The sequence below is a fragment of the Nicotiana tabacum genome, chromosome 17, assembly GCF_000715075.1.
Source record: "Nicotiana tabacum cultivar K326 chromosome 17, ASM71507v2, whole genome shotgun sequence".
Classification (NCBI taxonomy): Eukaryota; Viridiplantae; Streptophyta; class Magnoliopsida; order Solanales; family Solanaceae; genus Nicotiana; species Nicotiana tabacum.
This window is the reverse complement of record NC_134096.1, coordinates 22,998,199-23,007,931: the sequence shown is the minus strand read 5'-3', so window position 1 is coordinate 23,007,931 and position 9,733 is coordinate 22,998,199.

Below are 9,733 nucleotides of genomic sequence, written 5' to 3'. Positions count from 1 at the left end.
TCAAGCAATGGAAGTATTCACGGAGCCACGAGATATTAAGTATTAAACACAAGGTGAACATAAGTCATGTAAACGAGACATAGGCGCCACAAAACATGCTATCCAATTTAACAAGGCATCATCAATAAATTCAAATTATACAGAAGATACTACACATGCCAAAGCATAAATATGTTACTATCAAACAAGTCAAGGGCGCCTAGGTTCATCATTCTTGCTCCTTTTATTCCCTAAATTCATAATCTACTCGGAAAGAAAAAAAACTACCCGGTTCAAACTACATCCCATGGAAAAGAACCGAGGCACAAAGAAAAATCACAGGGGATTATTACTACCTAAAGAAAGCTAAAAGACATATTTTGGCTTTTTGTTTAGACTTTAATCCCTCGAGAAAACTGTCTAGGAAATCAATCGTCGGGAAAAGTCCAATTTTTCTACTTTTTTCATTTTTTTTTCCACAAAAGCTACTACACTTAAGATTGAGTACTACAACTAAGCTAAAATAGCAAGAAACTCATCCAAACGATCTCCTCACCCCAGACTTAAAATTTTGCAATGTCCTCAATGAACACTATAAATAATCAGAGGGTAAACGAGACTCCCTGGTAGGCCAAAGGCCGAAGCAATAGCGGCTCACGAGGTACTCAGACTTCCCCCATGCATCGTCCTTTGTGTGGGCACCCCACACTTAGTCCTCACCATCTAGCTCGCTTTTGCACTCTTCTAATGGCTTTGCTTCCTATGCTCATAATCCTACAAAACAAAAATAAATACTAAAAAATAATAAAAATAAAATAAAATAAAAAATAAACAAAAATAAAAGAAAGCAGTAAAGCTGGGTTGCCTCCCAACAAGCGCCTGATTTAACGTAGCGGCACGACGTGAACCACTTTTTGCCTCCTCGAACTTATGAATTGAGCCCCTAACATGGCATCCAGTTTGCGGCTATGCTCCAGTGGTGGGGCTACAAAGATAACCAGGCCAAGTAATAAAATTTTCACTCTACACTTCTCGGTCTTTAGATGAGGAATGTATTTTTTGCTTTTTGGCATGACAAATTCAAGAATACAAGCACTCTCATCCTCACTCTTTGACTCCCCTATAGGCTCAGATGGCTTGATTACTATCTTACTATCTAAACATAATGTGGAAAAATGATTGGAATGAGGACCAATACGCCCTAACTCTAGAATTGTATTACTCTTTACATCCTCATATTTACATACACAAGAATCTTCAAATATAACATTATCTACTTCCTCACATGGCTCTAGTGTACTTTTCTCAACATGGGCATCATCAACAAAAATATGCTCGAGTGATTGGATCACCACTTTTAGCTCCTCAATTTTGCGTATAAGCTCATTTTCAGCTTTACACAACTCATTACTATTTTTTTGGGCGTTAGACGCATCAACCTTTGTATTTAATTGAGCCTCTAAGTCGTGAATAGTAGTGCCAAATTTATCGATCTCTTGTCCCAATTTGGCTCTTCCTTCTATAAAGTATCTCATCTCATTTGTAATTTTCTCACGTTGAGCCTCATATATTTCTAATCTTTCGGATTGTTCCACCAGCAACATATGGCTCAAAATCTCCACTTTTTCAAAATTCTCTTCTTGTTGGTACTCGCTCTCTTCATTCAATTCTTCCATATTGGCCTTCATTCTTGTGATTGCTGCCCTCATTCTTTTCATATATTTTTTGAGTTCATCTTGTTGCTCTGCTACTTGCCTCAGAATATCCCTAATATATGCATCAGGCTCCATATCCTGCACTTCATTACCCCTATCAAACTCAAAAACATAATTAGAAAGATCATAATAAGGGCTCAGAGAAGGATGAACAGGATTAGGACAACCATCCCAAAGGCCATCTTGACCACCACACATATTACAAATATTCCACTCAAAGGATTGAGATTGTGCGCACAAATCGGTCCCGGAAATATTCTGACAATTTTCCACCAGTGGGGTCCTCCACAATATGGACAAGGATAATCAAAATAAGAATAACCATCATTCGAATAATTTTCATTCCAAGATGCCATATTAAAATAAATAACAAATAAAAACTAAACTAAAAAAAATGAATAGATAAAAAAATGTCTAATCTAGGAAAATAGCTAATTTCTAAGTCCTCGGCAACGGCGCCAAAAACTTGTTACGACCAAACACACTCACACAAGTATACGCGGTCGTCAAGTAATAAAGTGACTAAAAGTCGGATGTCGAACCCACGAGGACTTATGATTAACCATTAACTAAATTAGACTATCCTAATTATCTACACAAGAATTAAACCTAAAAATATTTTATTCTAAACTAATTAAATAAAAAAATATAAATAATAAACTTTGAACAGAGAAAGAGCAAATTTTTTATGATATCAATGTAATGAAAACGATCTAGGGTTATGGGCTATCTAACAATCATATTGTATTCTTAAATTGAATTGACCGACTAATTTATCTAGCTTATTGGTTGACAGGGTTAATATTGCTCATAAAAATCTGTCGAGTTCTTACTCGCCTATTCAAGCTAACCTAACGCCTATATGTCTATGGAGTTAGAATCAACAAGAACGCATTTATAATTCTTGTAAATCAACCAAGCAAGGCAATTAGGTATATGTCTATCCTGACCACGAATTCGTTCCCCGATGCCCGAGTTCAAGAACTTGCGCTACTCAATCCTGTATGCAATATAGAATTCCCACTTTCGAGTTCAATTCTAGATTCGTAGATAATATTCAATTGGTGATCAAGCAATCAAATAATTAGGCGCAATATTGAATAAATAAACTAATATGATAAATCAAGAAGTCAAAATCAATATCCGAATAACAATAGTCATGAAAGAACCACAACCCTAGAACGTGAAGTTTAGCTCCATATAGACATGGTAGCCAAACAACAAATCATACAAAGAAACATAAAGATTACTAAGTTTGGTGGGAGAAAGATGAAACTTGATGAATTCCGGCCTCCATAGCTTTATCGTGGCTTTTTCCCTCTTCCCAATATGTTAGATGCCCTAAAAGAGACGTTTTTGGCTTATATATTGCGTACAAAAGTCGTGGACCAAAGTTCTCCTATTCCTAATCCGACTTTGCTACAGGGATTGATGTTGGGGTGGATGCGTCGCATCCACCTCGTCCTCCACTTCTCAGCTTCGCTTGCTAGGGTGGATGCGTCGCATACACCCTTTGTTCCTCCTTCTCAGCTTTTCCCAGGTGCGGATGCTATGGCGGATGCTATGGGCCGACTTCACTGCTAAGGGTGCACGAAATCCAACCCCTCTTCCTCTACCTAGAGCACCTTTTCTTCATATTTTTGTACTCCAAACACCCTAATTCATCACACACAACTCAATTAGTCATAAAACCAATAATTAAACCATGTTGGGCATTTTAAAGATCAAATAGCATCATGCCGACTGCACTAGAATAAGGAACTTGTGCCACGTACCTCTCTTCTTCCTCTGACTGCGGGGATTGAGCAGCTGATAACTTTAAATGAGCAGCAAGATGGGTACTAACTAGTTTAGCATCTTTCATGCCAAACCTCTCCAAGACTTTCTCCAAGTACTTCTTCTAGGTCAGAAATAGCCTGTTGGCTTTTCGATCTCTTTTGATCTCCATGCCAAGGATTTTCTTTGCTTCTCCCAAATCTTTCATCTCAAATTCACTTTTCAACTGACTTTTCAAATTGTGAATTTCTGTTAAATCCTTAGTAGCAATGAGCATGTCATCAACATATAATAATAGGTACACAAATGAACCATCATTTAACTTTCAGAAGTAAACACAACTATCATAAATGCTCCTCGAATAACCATGACCCAACATAAAGGAATAAAACCTTTTATACCATTGACTTGGAGACTGTTTTAATCCATACAAGGATTTCTTCAACAAGCAAACATGATCTTTTTTTCCTTCAATTTCAAATCCTTCGGGTTGATGCATGTATATTTATTCCTCAAGTTCGCCATGCAAGAAAGCTGTCTTAATATCAAGTTATTCTAATTCCAAATCATACATGGCAACGAAGGAAAGAAAGACACGAATAGAGCTATGTTTAACAACATGTGAGAATACGCGTATCAAAAGCTCATTCATAGGCACAAAAAATGTAACTCGTAGTATCACCTATGCAATTTAATAGCTCATCCATAGGCACACAAACTGTATCTTATAGTGTAAACCCGTCCATAGGATATACTCTTATCTCTGTTGAACTATGAATTTTAGTTGTAACAACCCGATCAGTCTTTTTATATATTTGAGCCTCATTTCCCCATTTGATGTTTCCCGTGTGCTTGGTTGTTGTTTTGTTATTTTAGGGGATGATTGGTTTGGTCCCGGAAGGATTCAAAATGCATTGGAACACTTAGTTCTACTTTTGGAAGCTTAAGTTATAACAGTTGACCAAGGTTTGTCTTTTGTGTAAACGATTTCAAATATGTGTTTTCATGGTTCCAATATGGTAGACTTATGAGTACGTCCGAATTTGAATTTAGAGGTTTCTAGGATGATTTGGCTCGTTTTTCCCAAAGATGGAAATTCGAAGGTTTGAAAATTTTATAAGTTTGACCATGAGTTGACTTTGAGGCTATCGGGTTCAGATTATTATTTCAAGACTTGGAATACCTTTGTTTTGTCATTTTAAACTTATGTGCAATATTTGGTCTCATTCCGAGTGAGTTTGGTAGTAATCAGACGCTTCGTTGTGAATATTAGAGTTCTAGAATTTAAAGGCTTGCATGATGCATTTTGGTATTCAATACATTATTTAAGATGTAATTTTGATGATTTGATATTGCGAGCGAGTTCGTATGTTTATATACTTGTGTGTATGTTTGGTGTGGGGTTCGAGGTGCTCGGGTGATTTTTGGATTAGTTTTGAGAAGGTGCAGATTTTTGCTGGTGCTACAGAACTCGTAACTGCGATGCTCTGCTCGCATTTGCGATGATTCACATTTGCGTACAGAGGATTACATTTGTGATGTTAGGAAATGAAGGCCAGCTTCGCACTTGCGATGCTGATTTCGCAAATGCCACATCCGCCATTGCAAAGAGGATTCCACATTTGCGACAGTTGGTCGCATTTGCGAGCTTCCTAGTCGCAATTGCTATATCTGAGGCAGAGGGATCCAGTTTGCATTTGCGAGCCATTTCTCACAATTGCGAGGTTCACAATTGCAAACCCCTGGTCGCAATTGCAACTTCTGCAACTTATTATTTAGAAGGGAGTTCAGGACTTAGATCTATTTTCTCATATTTTGAACTCTAGACTTGGAGATGGGAGAATTGTGAAGAGGCTTTTCACACAAGGTAAGAGGGTAAGTGATTTCACTTTATTTTGATTATATATCTTGTTTTTTCATGGATTATTACACCTATATCATGGAGTTTGCAAGAGATATTTTGGGGTTGTTTTTTACTATGTTTTGAAAAATAGAAAATTGGAAATTTGAGAGTCAATTTGGACTCAACTTTTTAATCTAATTACATATTTGGACTCGTGGGGTTATGGGTAGACGAGATCTACCCCTTGACTTGAGTTTTGACCCTGTGGGCCCAGGATTAACGTTTGTTATCTATTTCAGAATTGGGTAATTATTGGAACTTTATTGTTTGAAATTAATTTTCTATAGCATTATTTGATGTTATTGAGTTGTGTTTTTGCTAGATTTGAGCAGGACGGAGGTGATTTTTAGAGGAAAGGATATTTTAGAGGATTGATTTAGGCTTAATGAGGCAAGTATCATTCCCAACCTTGTGTAGGAAAATACCCCTTAGGATTTTGCTTTATTTGCCTAATTTTATTATATGAAAAGAAACGTCTACACGAGGTGATGAGTGTGTACATGGGTGATATGCGTTGTTTATAACCAGATTAGACCTTAGCCTTCTAATTTGACTTATGTTGATGATATGATTTATATGAAACATGGTTAATCATTTTGTGACTACATGAACTTGAATGCTACAATTGATTTAGCCGTAGTCATGCTTTATATGTTAAACACCCTTCAACATTTTTATTATTATCATGTCCTTGTGTACCTTGTTGACAAATTATGAGTTTATGTATTTTGATGGTAAATTGGCATATTTCATTTGAGATGATTATGAAACATGGGGACAAATTGGATAGATTAATTGGGTGTCGGCACAAGGTCTTACGGTGCGATTGTGATTCTTCCCTTTCTTCTTTTTCTTCTTCTTCTTCTTCTTCTTCTTCTTCTTCTTCATTATTATTATTATTATTATTATTATTATTATTATTATTATTATTATTATTATTATTATTATTATTATTAATATTCATATGTGGCGATTCTTGATTTCGCATGTGGCAGAATAAGGGTGTCATTTCTTGATTATGAATATGCGGCGAAATAGGGTGGTACTTTTGATGATGTTCATGTGGTAGTACTAGGGTGATATTTCTTGATCATGCACATGCGTTCTTTAAACATCTTCATGTATTTCAACAAGTCTTTAAATTATATTTAACATGCTATCATATGCCTTAGTTTCTACTTGATGATTTGTTCGTCAAAAATGGAGTTTTCCAAAGTTGAGTTGTTGTCACATGTTTGAACAAGTTTTTTTGTATTGTATTCCGGTATATATTCTTATTTCCAGTTATTGATATATTGCACATGTTCTTTAACTAGTGAGTATCATATGACTTCAACCTCGTCACTACTCCATCGAGGTTAGTCTTGATACTAACTAAGTACATGTTATCTCGTACTTATACTACACTTCTGTATATTTTTGTGTAGATTAGGGTGCTGGAGGCAGCAGACTTTTAGAGTGAGTGTATACGTTGTTTCCTAGGATTCAAGGTAGTATTGCATGAATGCTGCAGTCCCGTGGAGTCCCACGTTTATGCTGATACTGTTCTTTTAACACTCAAATAATTTTGTAGTTGAAACTTCTTTATATATTTGGTTTAGAGCTCATGACTCTATGCTATCTAGTTTTGGGGATTTTTATTGTGTATTGCTATTTTTTGCTTATGCTATCACTATTTCTGTTGTTTATGCTAATTCAGTGTTACTATATCATGTTTTGATGATTTAATGTTGTTGATGTGATTGGCTTATCTAGTCTTGAATGTTAGGTGCCATCATGACCCCTTATGTGGGATTTTGGTCGTGATAAGTTGTTATTAGAGCCCTAGGTTCATAGGTTCTATGAGTCAAGATCAAGTCTAATAGAGTGTTGCGGATCGGTACTGAGACATCTGTTTTTATCATCGAGATGCTACATGGCTGTTAGTAAACTTCACTTTCTTGCATTCTTTATCATGCATATTTATTTATTCCAAAGTTTGAATCTTTAATCTTCTATTCTCTCACAGCTTGTGAGAACATGTTCTTGTAGGATCAACTGAGTAGGCACCAATGCCCACTGTTAAAGCCGCGAGAGGCCGGGGCCGAGGTAGAATCCAAGGTGGGGCATGCATTGTAGGTAGATCCCCTACTAGAGCGTCAGCTGTGGACCTGCCATTAGCTCCAATTGAGGAGCAATAACCAGAGCATGCCCCTGAGGTGCCTACGGCTACATCAGGACTTCATGAGACTTTGGCCCACTTCATAAGTATGTTTGAGAGTTTGGACCAGGGTTGATTTCGGTTGCACCAACTACTTCAAAAGCTGGGGGAAGAGTCCAGACTCCCGCTGTATGTACATAATAGCAGTTGCGTCATGTTTACCAAACACCAGGTATTCTACCGGTGCACCGAGTAGTTGTAATTCAGCCTGAGGTAGGGCCAGTTATGTCTACTGAGGAGCAAAAGAGCTTGGAGAGATTTCAGAGACTTCTTCCTCCACAGTTTAGTGGATAGGAGTTTGAGGATGCACATGATTTCTTGGATTAGTGTCATTCGAGTTTGTGTACTTTGAATTTGGTGGAATCGAACGGAGTCGACTTTACCACCGTTCAGTTTATGGGGAAAACATACAGCTGGTGGTAGAATTTTGAGACGAGTAGGCCAATTAGTGTAGCACCACTTACATGGTCCCAATTCTCTTATCTTTTATTGGGGGAGTTTATCCCATAGACCTTCGAGGACGAGTTTCATAGCGAGTTTGAGCATTTGTGCTAAGACGGTACGTTTGTGAGCCAGTACGGTATGAAGTTTACAGAGTTATCTTGCTATGCATCTCCTTTGGTTTGTACTAAGAAGAAAAGAGTAGGTAGATCTGTTAAGGGACTCACCTATAACCTTAGATTTGGAATGGCTCAGGAGATAGAGATAGAGACGACATTTCATTAGGTTGTGGAGATTGCTAGAAGGTTAGAGCATATTTGGGGGCATGAGAGAGAGGATAAGGAGGCTAAGAATCCTCATGGTTTTGTGGGATTTAGTAGCTTTTACTCTGGGGGGAAAGGTTCATCATGGTAGAGGCTTTATTAGTCATCCAATTCAGTCTGCAGGTCAAGTTTTACGTAGTTCTCTATCTAACCATTAATTTCAGAGCACTCGTACTAGACAGTAATCCTTTAGTGCACCTCCTTCACGGGGTTCTTACTACTGTTATTCCACTCGCCGGTGACAAACTCAATTCTATCAGCCACATCAGCAGAGAGGTTATTTTGAGTGTTGTGATACTAGGCATGTTATGATAGATTGTCCCGCACATCAGATGCGTGTACCTCAATAGGTTACTGAGGCTATCATTATACTACACCACATGCACAACCAGCTAGAGGTGGAGGACATACAGATAGAGGTTTTCCTAGAGGGGGAGGTTAGGCCCGTTGTTAGGCTTTTCCTGGTAGGACTAAGGTAGTCACATAAGATGGAGTCATTATAGGTATTCTTCTGGTCTGTCATAGAGATGCTTCAATTTTATTTGACTCGGATTCTACTTATTCTTATGTGTCATCCTACTTTGCTTCGTATTTGGATATCTCTCATGTTTCTTTGGATACTGTTGTGTATGTGTCTATACCCGTTGTGGATTCTATTGTAGTGGATCATGTCTATCATTCCCGTGTGGTTTCTATTAGGGGATATAAGACTAAGGTTAATCTTTTGTTTGTTAATATGGTGAATCTTTATGTAATTTTAGGTATGGATTAGTTATGTCCGTACCATGATATTCTTGATTGTCACGCTATCACTGTGATGTTTGTTGTGCCGGGGTTGCCGAGGTCGGAATGGAGAGGTTCTTTGGGTTATATTCCTAGTAGAGTAGTTTCCATTGTAAAGGCTCAACGAATGGTTGAGAAGGAGTTTTTGGCGTATTTAGTCTTTGTTAGAGATGTCAGTGCTGATACTCCTACGATTTATTCAGTCGCCATAGTGAGAGAGTTTCTGTATGTGCTCCCTACAGACCTATCGGGCATTGTATTAATTCGAAACCAGACACTTAGCCCATGCCAATTCCACTGTATTGCATGGCACTAGCATAGTAGAAGGAGTTTAAGGAAGAGTTGCATGAATTGTTGGATAAAGATTTAATCAAGGCAAATATGTCACCTTAGGGTGCACCTGTTATATTTGTGAAGAAGAAGGACGATATAATGAGGATGTGCCTTGCCTACAGGAAATTCAATGAGGTTACCATCAAGAATTATTATCCACTGCCTCACATTGATGATTTATTTTATCATCCTTTGAGCACTAGGGTGTTCTTGAAGATAGAATTGAGATCGGGGTACCATCAGTTGATGATTGGGGCTTCAAACATTCCTAAGATGGATT